The sequence below is a fragment of the Salvia hispanica genome, chromosome 5 (assembly GCF_029641045.1).
Source record: "Salvia hispanica isolate PSC_SH4W2 chromosome 5, Shi_PSC_v1, whole genome shotgun sequence".
Taxonomy (NCBI): Eukaryota; Viridiplantae; Streptophyta; class Magnoliopsida; order Lamiales; family Lamiaceae; genus Salvia; species Salvia hispanica.
In genome coordinates, this window is record NC_142696.1 from 30,108,947 (window position 1) to 30,125,885 (window position 16,939).

Consider the following 16,939-nt stretch of genomic DNA (forward strand, 5'->3'; position numbering starts at 1 on the left):
GGATCTGACCGTTTATATGGCTCCATTTTATCCTTTTTTTAAATATTTATAAAAATGATAAAATGGTACGGATGGAATGAGATATATTATGCAGTTAATTAGTTTCCATGATTCACGCTTTTTTTAGAAAGATTTATTTCCTTTCGTAAATGAAATAAAATCAAAATCACGGAATACTCTTTCTGGAGATTTATTTTTCGTGAACTTAGACACAACCTCTGCGCCTTCCTTCACCATCTCAAGTGCATTTCACGGTTATCAACGATGAAAGGATGTAAATAATGTTTATGCGTACGATTTTTGTAGTGAATTTATGTTCTACAAATTGTTGCAATTTTGTAAATTCCAGATCAACAGAAAGAATAATGAATAGCTTAATTTGTATTACTGTCAATTCTCTGCTCTTATCAACGATGGGAGAATGTAAATTTCGATTTAGATTTATCAAGTTTTAGTTATTTCGATGATAATTTTATGCATTTACAGTGACTTGCGATGACGGAGTGTTATGCTAGAAGGTATAATTGTCTATTAAAAAATTCATTGTTCAATGATGCATTCAATTGATGCAATTGAATGAGAGTGAGTGATCACCAGATTTTGAGGAGAATTAAGATGTTGGTATTTGTGTTTTTGTTGCATTCTATGTTCTTGCGTGAACTATTGAAAAGGTAGCAACAATTAATATTTGATTTGTGGATATAATGTAGTCATAAACTTCCAGAAATGTAAACATTGTTATTCATATAATGTACATGTCTAACATTATTAATGATTTTTCGTACATTATTCACTAGTGAAAGACTACATTAGTTATGTGTATTATGTACATCATTCGTTTAGGTAGTGAATGACTACATCATTTACAATTGAATGACTACATTATTAAAGAGTTTTCCTTCATTACTTACAAGTGAATAACTATATTAGTTATGACTTGTGTGTACCTCTTCCAGTAATTCTATGACAATGGTATATTACTATGTCATGAGGCGTTACATTATTGTTCCTTATGTGTACATTACCAACATACTTAATAAATAATGTACGCATTTTTATCAATTAATATACTATTCATACAGTAAATAATGCACGCATTTTTATCATTATTGCTATTAATAGCATACATTGTGTATAAAAACTGTTGTAATGTACTAATTGAGGTTAATAATGTAACGTGCAACGCAAACAATTCACATGACACAACTCATACACATGACTACAATGTTAACAAACATGTAATACATTATTATCGGTTGTCTTTTGGATAATGTATCAGACAGTGGTTAATAATGAAACAAAGGGCATGCTACATTACTAACAACGATACAATACATTATTTCATGCTTACTAGTTGATAATGTACCTCGTTCCTGTTGATAATGTAACACATGACATTGATTTTGCTCTATATACATAACTCTCATCAAACAGACAATACACAATGAAATAAAACACCACAACTCATGCCCCACCATCACTTCACAACATCAAAACTAGGGACTAGTTCAAACAAACAACCAAAAGCAAACAAACAATCAAAAACTACCCAAAGTTATACCGAATAATGTAAATTACCTTATTCCCGACAAAAACTAAAGCTTTAACTACAAAATTGTTAATTTTCACGAAAATTCTAGAATTCGTATCAATAGTTTAAATATAAAATTGAACCCTTCAATTCGTGCAATTTATTTAGTATTGTATACGGGAGTTGGTTGATAGAATCAACTGTGTATATTACCTTAAAATCGTTGTACAGTGAAAGCCCGAAATGTAGATTTCTGGCCAGCGATAGTCGCAGAAGTCAATTTATATTTCTGCCGCCGTGTTCAGAGGATTGCTGCACTTTACCGGTCGTCGAAAGTTTTTTTTTTCCGATTTCAATGACCGAATGCCGGAGAGTCGACGGAACTAGGGTAGAAAATCGAGAGAGAATGTTGAAATTAGGTTTTCTTAGATTGTGGAAAATGGGATACAGAAATCGGGAGTGAGAGTGTTATGTGAAAGGTTTTTTGACATGACCGTGTAAATTAAATGGCGGAAATGTCGCTCCTTCCGTTATTAAACTGAATTATGATTATGATGTTCCAATTTTACCCTCATAATGTAGCCAGAGCCTCTTAATAATGTAACACGAAGTATCATCTGTAGAATACATCTCATCCGTCCATAATCTTGATCTAAAGGTTATTATTAATTTTGAGCTTAACACTAAGAGGCCATTAGGACCATAGTGCACCCCATATATGGATGTATTCAGGTCATTGCACTAAATATTTATAAAACAGAAAACTAATCCCAACCATTGATTTTATCTATCTAATGGCTGATTATTATGCCATGTGTAATTAATAAAATTATTAAAAAAATTCGAAAAGGGTAGTTTAGGGAGATGCCAATTGCATCGGTTATGCACTTCCCTTGATTATCTCCATCAATGTAGACGTGTATTATGATTGTATTATTTGATTATTCACGCCTATTATTTTAAATCATGCTCAATATTACTTTAACTATAGCCCTAAATTAACGCACACTATACCATACACAGAATATTTACAAAATTTCTTTTTCTTAATTAGTCAAAAATATTCTACATGCTTTATATACACATAAAATATTGGAAAGTATAGTATTGCAGTAATAAATACACGCCAATTATATCAAATTAATCTACAAACTCCTTAATTCACTGTTCATAAATTTGAGATGTTCATTCTCAAATTTTTAATAATTACTTTATTAGTATAATTTACCTTACTTCCATACCATGATATTTCATGTTAATTTACAAAGTTGCTGCGAGAAGTGTGAAATTAATGACGGAATATAATGTTATGAGGTACATGATTGACAATTTTTAATGTACAGGAAATAATGTACGTAATCTCTAATAATGTACGGTCCGAATTTAAATAATGTACGTGTTTCAGAGAATAATGTTTAGGTTAAGTAAAACTAAATAATGTACGCCAAGTGGCCTTTAATGTACATGCGTACTACTAAATGATGTACTTGTGTAACTATTTAATGTTTGCCGAGAGTTGAATCCATAACCATTTGGGTTTAGCAATCCATGGGCTAGGTTGTAATACCCACTCACAAACGAAACCATCACCAAGGGAAGGGAGTTTGAATTATTCCCCTTGGGTTTAGCAACCCATGGGACTAGAGTATAGTACCATCACATGAATTAAATTTTATTTTTTAATGTGTGTTTTAGATTTGGTACGGTAAACAATGTACAAATAGTATCTAGTAATGTACATTTGTATCAATGAATAATGTACAGATTGAAGAGAATAATGTTGAAAGGAACTTGAATTCATGCCCTTTGGGTTTAACAATCCATTGGGCTAGGTTGTAGTACCCACTCACAAACGAAATCATCACCAAGGGTAGGAAGTTTGATTCATTCCCCTAAGATTTATCAATCCATGGGCTAGGGTATAGTACCACCATAAGAATTAAATTTTATTTTTTTGTTTGTGTTTTAGATTTGGTAAAGTAAATAATGTACAAATAGTATCTAATAATGTGCATTCGTCACAGTGAATAATGCATAGATTGTAGAAAATAATGTTGAAGGGAACTTGAATATGTCCTTTGGGTATACCAATCCATGGGTCAAAAGTATATAGATGTAAACTTATAAAAAGGGGTGTGTTAGGGTCCTTACAGCATCTTAGTGTAAAACACAGCACTAATCACAGCCCTTGGATCATTAGATTGGATGGTTGTGATTAGTTACATTATCATACTAAAAATCTACATTATTAGCCGAGGTACATTATTAGACTAGAAATGTACATTGTAAGACTAAAACTGTACATTATTAAACTAAAATGCTACATTATTATCCGAGCTACATTATTAGTCTAAAATTCTACATCATTAGATGACACGTGGCATTAATCTAACCGTTAGATCATAAGATCCAATGGACTGCAAGTGTTTTGAGTTTTACTTATACTTAGCGTTCTGACCTGAATACATCCCCTTATAAAAATAATAATAGTAGGGATAAAATTATAAAGTGGGATAACTCCAAAACAATGTAATACTTAACTACTCCTAAATAATATACGTCTTAAAGCAAGTATAAAAAAACAATATATCTAGAAAACAAACTAAAAAAATGTCAATATTTCCTCTTGCTCGTATGCTTCTCCTTGTCATTCTGTATATCTTTTAGCATTGGAGAGTTTCTCGAATCATGGTGGCCCATCTGATCACAAACAGAATAATAAAAAGATACATTAAAATACTATCTTCGTACATTACTCATTACTTAGTACACTTAATGTACACATCAGGCTAAATGATGTATCGAGCCAGAAATAAGTAATGTACATATCTACTTAAATGATGTAACATCATATGATTTATCAAAATAGAATCATTTAATGTACATAACTGGCTAAATGATGTAACATAATATGATGTATCAAAATTGAACGATTAATGTACACATCCGACTAAATGATGTAACATGATAAAATAAATAATGTATTCAGTTGATTCACAATTTCACATAAATACACAAATAATGTAAGAGAATCAGTTAAGTAATGTAGACGATACAAATACATCCGAAGTCAAATAGTTTGCAACTAACCACTTTAGATGCCTATTTTAAAGATAATGTACCTAATCCATAGAAAACTTAAAATTCAAATAATGTAGTTTACTAGTGAAATGATGTAAACCAATAAAGGTAAACATAGTGAACATTACAGACAGAAAAAACAAGTGATGCAAACCAATACCACCAAATAATCGGTTATATTTCGAAAAACAACCAAAAAAACGAAACCCAGACTAAAATCATTCTAATCATTGAGTAAAAAACACTGAAAATCATAGATTCACATAATCCAAACTGAATACCAAACAACATAAACTTCAATCACAACCCAAACCCAACGTCTATGGTTGATTTCGCGAAATAATGACTGAAACTCGGAGAAATCGACTCACCTAGTTCACGTTCGTCTTCAAATCAGCAAACCGTAACCTTCAATTGACACACCGACTCGAGCAAAAAAACTTCACGGCTTCGATTTGTAGTAATTGGTTCGGCGGCGCTTCAACTATTTAGGATTAGGGTTCAACGAGATTGGGGGTTTTGAGGAGAGCCAATGGGGATGGAAGATTGGGGATTGAAGGGTTTCTGTCGAGAGAGAATTTGGGGAGACTCAATTGTGAAATGATGGTGAGAGAGTAGGATACGTATCATCGGTTTTAATTAAATGGAGAAAATCATGGAGATGCAGTTTAAAACTAATGATTCAATTATCGTCATTCCAATTCTACCCTCGTAATGTAACGAAAAAATGTATTAATGTAGGTCGCATGTTTTAAATCACCACCATCAAAATCTATAATCCAAGGGCAGATATTAGTGTTGTGTTTAAGACTAAGGGGGTGTAAGGACCTTAATGCATCCCTATATATATATATATATATATATATGGATGCAAATTATATTGTATATATAGGAAGTCCAAAAATGTTACTCCCCATAGTTTAGCCTTTTCCCGAAAAAGTTAATGCCCCATTGAGTGAAATTAGTTTAGATGTAAATTTATTTCCACATGTCAAATAAACATACCATGTCACCCCTTTGGTAGTCTTGACTAGTGAATTTATTTCCAACTTATACCATTAGACCTAGGGCTGGGGAATTATACCAAAATACCGGAATACCGGACTTACCGTACCGAAAATACCGTTTTTTCGGTATACCGTAGTTTTCGGTACGGTATGATACTGTACCGATAGAGATCGGTACGGTATCGGTATTAGATTTCCCATACCGTGGTATACCGCGGTATACCGAAGATTCGGTATATACCGATGCTTCGGTATACCGTGGTATACCGGTATACTGATTGATATATATATAATATATAAATATATATTTATATATGTTATATTTAAACTAAGTTTTAAAAAATAAGAATTTTTATTATACAAAAATAAAAGAATCAAAATTGGGAATCCTATTTTTTGAATTAGTTGAAAACAAGATATATTTTTTTAATATTTTGGATATAATAGATTTTTTCACGATATAATGGTATAACGGTATGCCGTGCCGCAAAACACAGTATAACGGTATATCGGAATGCTTTATCGCAGTTCGGTATACCGTAAAAGTACGGTATACCGAAATGCGGTACGGTATACCGATAACACGGTATGGTAACGGTATGGAAAACTGCCATACCGAATTTCCGGTATACCGAACTCCGGTATACCGAAACTTACGGTACGGTATCGGTATGGTTTTTGTCATACCGTAACTTTCGGTACGGTATACGGTATGACACTCCCGGTACGGTATACCGTACCGAACCACCCCTAATTAGACCTCAACAACAACAACAACAACAACAACAACAACAACAACAACAACAACAATAATAATAATAATAATAATAATAATAATAATAATAATAATAATAATAATAATAATAATAATATAGGTTCTACTATCCACTAACACTATTTTAACCAATGTTTTAAAAATCGGACCGGTAGACAAACCGGCGTAACTATTGGTTCATGGTTCAACTGGTCCAACCGGTAATATATATTTAATGATATATATATTATAAAAACAATTAAAATCATATCAATAATAAACAAAAATAACATTATAATGCATAAATTTTGGGTATTATACTCCATCCGTCCCCCAAATATTGTCTCACTTTGGGGCAAACTTTCAGGGACGGGGGAAGTAATAACATTAAGTGAATGATAAATAAAATTGTAAAAAATTATTATGTAATACCCGCACCCTTATTTCCTTTCTTTCGTTTTGTTATTGTCGAACTAATGATGCAAGTTCTCTTTTCACGAAGAGTTATTGGAACTCGAGCCCTTGTTATGAGATTTAATTCTTTTAGTTGCAAGTAAAAGCTAAAGTAATCAAATGAACTAAACAATTGGAATTTACATTGTAATATATCACGAATTTTCGAATAGAAATTTCTTATGCAATTAACGAGCAACTAATGTTCAAATACTACAATACTTAGAACAAAGCTTAATTAATGACAACTAAGAAACAAAAAAAAAAAAAAAGATGAAATATGCATGGAACAAATGGCATCGATGTCTCTTCTTCCGGGCCGGAAGTCGCAGCCCTCTCCGATCAGCCTGTTGGGCCGAGGCATCAAACCGTCTCAGACAGCAACTTGGCAGCCCAAGTCCCCTCCCAACCTGCAATGTAGGGACCAACTTAAATTGCTAAGAAACAAAAGGAAATAAGGGGGGCTACTAATTGAAGAGAATGGACAACACCTCTTTAGTGGAGAGACCAAAGACTTACCCAAAAGGGGGCAAGTCCAGCCTGCAAATCCTCCACCCTAATGCAGCACCTGTTTCTCACCAGCCACAAGCAAACAATGGGAGTTAATAGCCAAGTACTAAGTACTCTAATAGAGCCAATTCTCAAGTATATCTTGCTGCAGAATCATAGTCAAAAGGGGGATCCCCTGCAAAAAGGGAACAAGGTAGTACAGCATCCAAAATTAATGCCTCACGAGTACACCACAATCAGCCTTTAAAATCCCCTCCACACCACATTCAACTCCCTTTTACACATCACAAAATTCAGCATAAACTCTAAGGAAAACCAAGAGCAAGCGGTAGCAAGTGTGAGAGGAAGAAGAACTTTCTCGAAACAGCCGTAAGACCGAGAGGTAAACCCCCCCACACCTCAACACATTATCTTGCATCATGTCTAGAACAATGGCAACATAGTGCAAGAACTTAGTGGCACAAGTGTAACTACATTTAGTTCAGCCTCACACAAGTAGCAAGCTCCAATAATCAAGAGATCGACTTTCTTAGCCAAACACATAGGGTAATTTCAGGCTAGTAAAACTTCAACTCTTGGAATCATAGAAGCAACACTTAACATATCAAGATAAACAAGATCAAGCTCATTCCAGGGAGCTAATGTCCCTCCAAAATCAACTTTAAAACACATTAGCCAAGATCTCCAACATCACAAAGGACATGCTCAAAACTGGAAATCTAGAATAAAATGTAAACTAAGGACTTAAATACGAGACTTAGCTTAGAAGAGCTGCCCGGCAGGCGACGGAGCCCCGAGGATCACCGCGGAGCAGCAGCTGTCGCTCCCCGAGCCTTGGACGGCGATGACGGATGCTGCCGCGGAGAAGCGGTGAGGCCTCAGCCGCGTGGCAGTGACGGCACCAGCTCGTCGTCGTTCCAGAGCTGGCGGCTGGCTGGAGGTGCTGCACCGTTGTGTAGCAGTCGAGAGGGGGAGTCAAGGAGGCGATGCCTCCTCTCTGCTGCTAGACTCGCCGAGGACGGGAGCATGAGACGGAGGCAACAGACGTGAGTCTTCGGTGAGTGTCGTAGCTGCCTCGCGAAGGAGGCAGCGGCGAATGGCGACGAGCGGCGATGGCGAATTCGCCGGAGACCGCGAGGGAAGATGAGAGGCGCTGCTTCTCGATCCTCGCGACTTAGATAGAAGAGGGGAAGGGGATCGAATTTCGGCGGCGCAAGGAGGCGCCGACTGGAGCGGCGAACGGCGAGGGATGAGGCGTCGCGCCGCTGCTTCTCCTCCGAGCGGATTTTCTCTCAATTAGGGATTTAGGATTTGGGGATTTTGAGAAAGAAGAGAGAGAGAGTAGGGACCGATGGAGATGGGAAGAGGAAGTTTGGGCCATTAGTGCTTGGGCCACTATTAGTTTTTGTTTCGGGCCTCTATTAACTAAAATCATGGGCTAAGGTTTTAAATAGAGAATGGGCTATAATTCTTTTGATGATCTAAGAAGTTGGGCTAATAATTAAAATAAAGTAGGAGATTGGGCCTTAGCCTAATTAAATCATGAGCCCACCTATGTTGCTCAATCAAATAATTGAGGTTAAGTAATGATCCGCTAATTAATTCCACGACGATAAATTTAATTTCCGGACCTTAGCTTAAGTGCTCGAATAATTAATTTTAAGAATTTATACGCTAACGATGAATAGACCTCGAGTTTTTTAGTTCTTGAATAAATGGCATAGGAGGTAACACCCTCTAGTTAAGCGTTCCAAGTAAATTAAATCTACTGATTTAATTAATATTCAAGAATTCTAGAACTTTTTCTAGAAAAATAAGAAAAAGAATAAGAGCACGCACATAGAATGCATTCATGTTTAAGCTTAATGGATATCTCAAAATCTAATTAAGTATTATTTTATTTCCTAAAGGGACGTCTTCACACGTCGTCTAAGGCCAAGTTAAAGAACTTACGGATAGAGATTTTGCTTTGAGGTGGGCATTTCTTTCAAAACGTGATTTCAGTATGAAAATGTGAATCTTTGCTCAAGTATGTTGTCATGCCATGTTTTGTTTTATGATTACCTATCTGCTTGGCTATGCCAATTTAAGTTAAATCAAATTCGGGTCCCAGTAGGGCCGCAAACCCTACTCGGACTAGTGTACACATAAGGGGACCGTGAGCTAACAAAGGAGTTGGCCGGTCCAGTGACCGTCGTGGAATGTGGCCACATTCCCGGTTCACATCAGTTTCAGATATGGTATATCCATATTATGTGATTGCGCAATCAAAATCTTTACTAAAGGAAAAGTATTTAGTGACTCGGGTCTTTTAAGTAAAACCCCGTGATCACTCAACTGTGGCATTGACAATTTAAAATAGAACTGTTTTTGGCAATGTGCCCACTGAGTATATCAAATACTCAGCCCTGCATGTTATTTTCAAATGTGCAGGTTGAACGTGGACGAGCAGGCGAAGGTGTTGGGAACGATCCTTAAATAAGTAGATAGGTAGCCCAAGGTAGTATGTCTCCATACATACTACTTTGTCTTGGACTCTTCCGCTGCTTTTGGATTTTGTACTAGGAATTTATGAACCTAGACCGCACTCTGACTTTATTTTGGCCTTGATTCACATTCGCCTATGAGGCTAATGTCCTATGTTCGACTTATCAGTTATGTTTATCCCATTATATTGTTTCTAAAGTGTTATTTAGTCACGTATAGATGCAGTCACTACCACTAGGGAGAATGTGGTCGTGACAGAGTGGTATCAGAGCAACGTTCTTTCGCTCTGGACCCAAGAACCTTCTTTTCAAGACTTAGTCTAGAATGATAGTACTAGACTAGAATAGTACTAAAATGGAAAGCTTAAAGGGACCCAACACCTCGACTCGTCACGTTCAACTGCAGCAATGAGGTAAGAAAGAAGTTCTTACCAGAAAATTTTCAGTTATTCATGAAAGAACTTGATAAGAGGAAAAATGATTTCTATCTGAAGATATTATGGAAACATTCAACGTTTTCAAGGAAAAGCTTGTAAATTCCAATTTTTCCTATGAACTATGGAATTTCAAGTTTAAAATGTTAGGCATAAGGATGTCTTGAGACAAATGCTAAAGTATTATTAATTACGCATGCTCGATTATGTGAAGTATGATGATAGATTAAGAACTTTTAGAAAGTTACGAAATGACTAATGCATGCGAACATAGTATGCCTAAGAAGTACATTAGGCTGAACGCTCTTGAACAGTGATATAAGTTGATGACTTCCTTTCCGCTTTCCTAAGCGATAAAACGAACAAGTATATGCAAGTCAGGGCAAAACCCTAGTTTTGTTTTCAAAATGAGGAAATATAGGTGAATGGGTCTAAAAAGGGAAACCCACACCTTTTCCTCTACCCTATGTCTTGACGAGGCCGCGATCCATAATGTTGTAATTGGAACAATTCCAAATGTACAATAATGAACTTAACAATTTATAAATAACCCATCTATTCTTAGATGGTAACGATCACACGAGATACGAGAAACTACCTACGGCACATGGGCGTCGGTTGAACGTTTTAAATGATGAGAACAACATGAAGTTCCTTTTGCCTTCATGAACTCAATCATAACCGAAATGAGCGTACCCTCGATCCAGTAAAGGAGGTGTATCCTTACACCAAAAGATATCGTACATACAATCTAATTAAGTGATCCAGTCTTGCGTAGCAAGTCAAGGAGGCTACGCGATCTAGAAACAATGCTTATAGCACGTTGTGAAGCACGATGGAGAGTGCAATGTTTTACGAGAATGACCGTCCTGACTTATCGGGAACATTATGAAAATATGACCTTCAACGACAGTTATTAGCAGTAACACCAAGAATCCTAGCTTGGAATGTATGGTTTCCTTGAACGCTCTGATCATGTTCGAGCTCCGAAAGAACAACCAAGGAAGTGTCACATAACTGGGACAGATGATTATGATCAACAGTACTTACATGGATTCCCATCGATTTCTTTCTATGAACCTCTTTAATGAAAATGCCCTCGTCTACTTTAGACTCTAGATTGACTTGCATTTATGCAAGTAATGCCTCACTTTTTCCTTTCCTATGAAAGTTGTGGCTCTCTTTCAGTTATTGGCTATAGTAGTTGAGCTCGTTATTCAAAAAATGTAAAGTGATGACTTCTTAAGCTCCGGTCATAAACCTTCGATTCTAAAGTTGCTTACAACCATGCCCTTCGAAATAATCTCATTTTGAACATCCTTAACAAGGGTGTCTTGCCGTCTATTTAAGACTTTTGATTGACTCGCATTTTGGCAAGTAATAAGTCACTATCATTTTTTTCAACGAAAGTGGTGACTTACTTTCAAATCTTAGATTCAGAAGACTCATATGTTCTCAAACACCTTTATTGGTGGTTGTCTCCTATGATGCCCCCATTTGCAAGATCAATATCCTGGTTTCTTTAACTCTCATGATATAACTTCATCTATTGTTCAGAAATTTCTCCTCTGAGAATGGCACATTAAGTGGGACTTTTGTTCACCTCCTTATTCGGCAACCATATTTGTGACTATGTCATTCTTATAGGGGTAAAAACTCTTTTTAGCTCAGTTCCACTACATGTATTGTTTCAAGCTCATGATTTCTTTCTGAAACACTAAGTTAAGGCTAATGTATTGCATTTTCCTTGATGGTAGTTGACTTCCCCAAAAATATTTCTTTCACTTTGGCCACTACTGTGAATCCATTGATGTATTTCCATGATTTCCACATTATGATGTTGGTAAACCATGATCAACGTTAATTCATGGCAATTGTTTACATTTCTAAACCCTCCTGCGACTAATCATCTGAGGTCTTGACATGTTGAAACCATCATCCTTGATGTCCGGATCTAGTCAATTTGAGCGGACAATTGCACTATCTTAGTTGACAGCCTACTATGGAAATTGAGAGTTAATACAATGTCATCTCATTCTCATGACCTACCTCATGTTCTTTCAAGCTCCCATCAGAAGTGAGTTTTCAAATTCTATGGGTTTATCTGAAACCATTTGGACCACCTAGTTCCTTGAATTGACACGATAAATTCCATTGAACTTAGTATTTTCCTTCAAAATAAATTGTTGAAATTTGATGATGAAAATTCATAAGAGTCGAACAAGAGATGATATTCTTGTCCCCTTTGATATTATGGAGACCTTCAAATTTTCAGTCATGCTCCTTCTATGTTTCCTATCCAAGTTAAGACTGTTAGAGTAATCTTCGAGTTCTTGATATAAGACTCTCGAGAAATGCATAGCCTTAATTCCTTTCAGATACGTATGATGAATAGGTCTCTTTTGACACACGTGATGAAAATGATAGACCAACCAGAAGTGTCGCATAACCGACAATACGAAACGTTAAATATTACACTACGTACCGCTTATAATAGGCTGGTAAAAAAAAATCGAATATCATGCTATGTACATAGATAACTAGCCATCAAGAAGAGAAATGTTAAGGAATATACATGGATCAAATGACTTTCGATGATGTACCAGACCTTTATATATATAAACGTTTAATCGATAGAAATGGTTATTGCGAGTAAGATAAGCGAGCCACAAGAATGAAGACTCAATCATGGTTATGTAATAAAAATCATGGAGAAAATGCGAGTACATTCATAGTTTACGTTCGACGAAACGAACTCCATCAACAAAAGAGACTCATCTGAAAGATAGCCAGCAAAAGCCAAAACTGGAGAGACATTTAGAAGAAGAACGCGTGATGTCATCGCTACTTACCATCCCTACTACGGAAGGGAAAATCGAATATTTTAAAGAGATATCACAAGAGAAAGGAATTGGAGTCCTATAATATAGAGTAAGGACGAACGTTAGCCACGAAATGCGAAAAGTATGGAGTTAGTAATGTCTGAAGAAAGAAGCCTACACCCCCACACGCACTACTCCAGTATTCAAAGATACGAAGTCTGTGCTAACTCATGACAAAACATGTATAGCAAGGTAGACTACACCAGCTAAGTGGGAGGTTACGAGGTCAATCCGTTATCTCAATGGCTACAATTACGATCGATGCAAGCATTGGAGAAACTGACGACGAAATCTAAGAGGATGAATGTCTTCACCAGTTCCGACGAAATAAATTAATCAATGAAGGGCTTGAATTAGCCACAAGGTCTAAGTCACCATATAGAATGGTGCCTAAAGAGTTAGAAGAACTAAAGATACAGTTATAGGAACTGCTAGACCTGGGTTTCATCCGACCCAGTCTGTCACCATGGGGCGCACCAGTACTCTTCGTGAAGAAGAAAGACGGAACACTGAAAATGTGTATCGGCTACCGAGAGTTGAACAAGTTGACGCTCAAGAACAAGTACCCTCTACCGAGGATTGATGACCTATTTTGACCAACTTTGAGGAGCCGGTGTGTTCTCGAAAATGGACTTGAGGCCAGATTATCACCACCGAAGGTTCGACAGGACAATGTACGAAAGAGTACGTTCCGCACCAGACATGGCCATTACGAGTTCACTGTAATGACTTTTGGGCTTACAAATGCCCCAGCTGTGTTCATGAAACTAATGAACCGCGTGTTCCACCCGTACCTGGACAAGTTCATCCTAGTCTTTATAGATGATGTGCTTATCTACTCGAAGAAAGAGAAGGAACACGAGGAACATCTGAGGACCACCTTGGAAACGTTAAGAGCCGAGAAGATCTATGCTAAGTTTAGCAAATGTAAGTTCTAGCTTAACGAGGTGAACTTCCTTGGACACATAGTGACGACAGAAGGGATCCGAGTGGACCCTACATAGGTGGAAGCAGTACAACGTTGGCAGTCACCAACAACACCTAATGAGATTCGAAGTTTCTTAGGATTGGCTGGATATTATCGAAGGTTTATTGAAGGATTTTCGAAAATAGCCAGACCAATGACTCAACAGCTCAAGAAAGGAGCTAAGGTCAATTGGACGCAGGAATGTGAAGCAAGCTTCCAGCTGTTAAAAGAAAAGTTGACCACCGCACCAGTCCTAGCCGTGCCAGCACTAGGAGCAGACTATGTGGTGTACACCGATGCATCAAAGACCAGACTCGGATGCGTACTGATGCAGAATGGCAAGGTGATTGCGTACGCGTCATGCCAACTCAGGCCGCACGAGTTAAAATACCCCACTCATGATCTGGAACTGGCAGCAGTGGTACATGCCTTGAAGATTTGGAGACATCACCTCTACGGAGTTCGATGTGAGATCTTCACGGACCACAAGAGCCTTAAGTACTTCTTCGAGCAGAAGGATTTGAACATGCGACAACGCAGATGGCTCGAATTAGTCAAGGATTATGACTGTGGTATAAATTACCACCCAGGCAAAGCGAATATAGTGGCAGATGCCTTGAGCAGGAAGGCTACACCCCAAGTGGCCACCTTCCTCACACAGAATGAGAAGCTTATACGCGAATTTGCTAAGATGCGACTAGATGTAGTGAGAGCACCAGAGACGGTGGAAAGTAGGATCGCCACTTTAGTGATTGAACCAGACTTAAGGGCCAGAATTGTTGAGGCTCAAAGGAGTGATGAAGCATTAGAGAAAATTCGTCTTAAAGTGAGGATGGGAAAAGAGGTGAGTTACCGCGAAGAAGCGGATAACGCACTCACTTTTGAAGGAAGATTATGTGTGCCCAATGACGAGGCTCTCAGAAATGAGATCATGAGTGAAGCACATGAGACACCCTACACCGCCCACCCAGGAGGTACAAAAATGTATCAAGATATGAAGAAGCATTTTTGGTGGGATGGCATGAAGAGGAGCATAGCGTTGTTTGTAGAAAGATGCCTAGCATGTCAACAGGTGAAGGCTCTACATCAACGACCCTATGGAAAGTTGCAATCCCTTGAGATCCCAGAGTGGAAATGGGAGCACATTGCGATGAATTTCGTGACAGGACTGCCAAAGTCGCAACGAGGAAACACTGCTATTTGGGTGATTATAGATCGCCTCACCAAAAGCGCTCACTTCGTACCAGTTCGTATCACTTACGGATCGGACAAGTTAGCTCAGATCTATGTGCAAGAGATCATACGCTTACATGGAATACCGATAACAATCACATCAGACCGTGATCCAAAATTTACTTCCAGATTTTGGATAAGCCTGCAGCAAGAGCTGGGCACTAGATTGAATTTCAGTACTGCATTCCATCCACAGACAGATGGGCAGTCTGAAAGAACGATCCAGACCTTGGAAGATATGCTGAGAGCCGTGGTGCTCGATCGTGGAGGGAAGTGGGAGCCAGTGTTACCACTCATAGAGTTTGCTTACAACAATAGTTATCAAGCAACTATAAATATGGCCCCGTATGAAGCACTGTATGGAAAGAAATGTAGGTCACCGCTTTACTGGGATGAAGTCGGTGAGAGAAAGACGCTTGGACCGGATTCTGTGGAGGAAATGATAGAGATCGTCCGCCAGATCCGTGAGAGGATCAAGGAAGCTCAAGATAGGCAAAAGTCTTACGCAGATGCTCGCCGAACTGATCTGCAGTTCAAGGCGGGAGAGAAAGTGTTCCTGAAAGTATCCCCGTCTAAAGGAATTTCGAGATTTGGTGTCACGGACAAGCTAAGACCACGTTTCATCGGACCCTACGAGATTCTAGAAGAAGTCGGCCCTGTGGCGTACAGATTGGCACTCCCACCGAGTTTCGGGAATGTGCACAATGTTTTTCATGTGTCACAATTGAGGAAATATGTGTTCGACCCAAAACACATAGTCCACCAAGAGGAGATGGTTTTGGAACCAGACTTAAGCTATGAAGAGAAGCCAGAGACAATCTTGGATAGGAAGGTCAAGGAATTGAGGAATAAATCTATTGTAACAGTGAAAGTTTTATGGAAGCATCATGGTCAAGAGTTATTGGAACTCGAGCCCTTGTTATGAGATTTAATTCTTTTAGTTGCAAGTAAAAGCTAAAGTAATCAAATGAACTAAACAATTGGAATTTACATTGTAATATATCACGAATTTTCGAATAGAAATTTCTTATGCAATTAACGAGCAACTAATGTTCAAATACTACAATACTTAGAACAAGGCTTAATTAATGACAACTAAGAAACAAAAAAAAAAGATGAAATATGCATGGAACAAATGGCATCGGGTCTCTTCTTCCGGGCCGGAAGTCGCAGCCCTCTCCGATCAGCCCGTTGGGCCGAGGCATCAAGCCGTCTCAGACAGCAACTTGGCAGCCCAAGTCCCCTCCCAACCTGCAATGTAGGGACCAGCTTAAATTGCTAAGAAACAAAAGGAAATAAGGGGGGCTACTAATTGAAGAGAATGGACAACACCTCTTTAGTGGAGAGACCAAAGACTTACCCAAAAGGGGGCAAGTCCAGCCTGCAAATCCTCCACCCTAATGCAGCACCTGTTTCTCACCAGCCACAAGCAAACAATGGGAGTTAATAGCCAAGTACTAAGTACTCTAATAGAGCCAATTCTCAAGTATATCTTGCTGCAGAATCATAGTCAAAAGGGGGATCCCCTGCAAAAAGGGAACAAGGTAGTACAACATCCAAAATTAATGCCTCACGAGTACACCACAATCAGCCTATAAAAT

At 37.9% G+C, this 16,939-nt stretch overlaps 1 long non-coding RNA gene across 2 annotated transcripts; it reads right to left on the reverse strand.

Annotated features, from left to right (window-relative positions):
- Positions 1-6,934: 6,934 nt before the first annotated feature.
- On the reverse strand, positions 6,935-8,092 carry LOC125189539 (uncharacterized). 2 transcript variants are annotated; one of them, XR_016130520.1, is made up of 2 exons: positions 7,346-8,092; positions 6,935-7,236 (listed from the first exon to the last, which is right to left on the reverse strand). It is a non-coding gene; the product is annotated as an uncharacterized LOC125189539 (long non-coding RNA). The 2 variants fall into 2 exon arrangements; XR_016130519.1 differs by having other exon boundaries at positions 7,318-8,092.
- Positions 8,093-16,939: the final 8,847 nt, after the last annotated feature.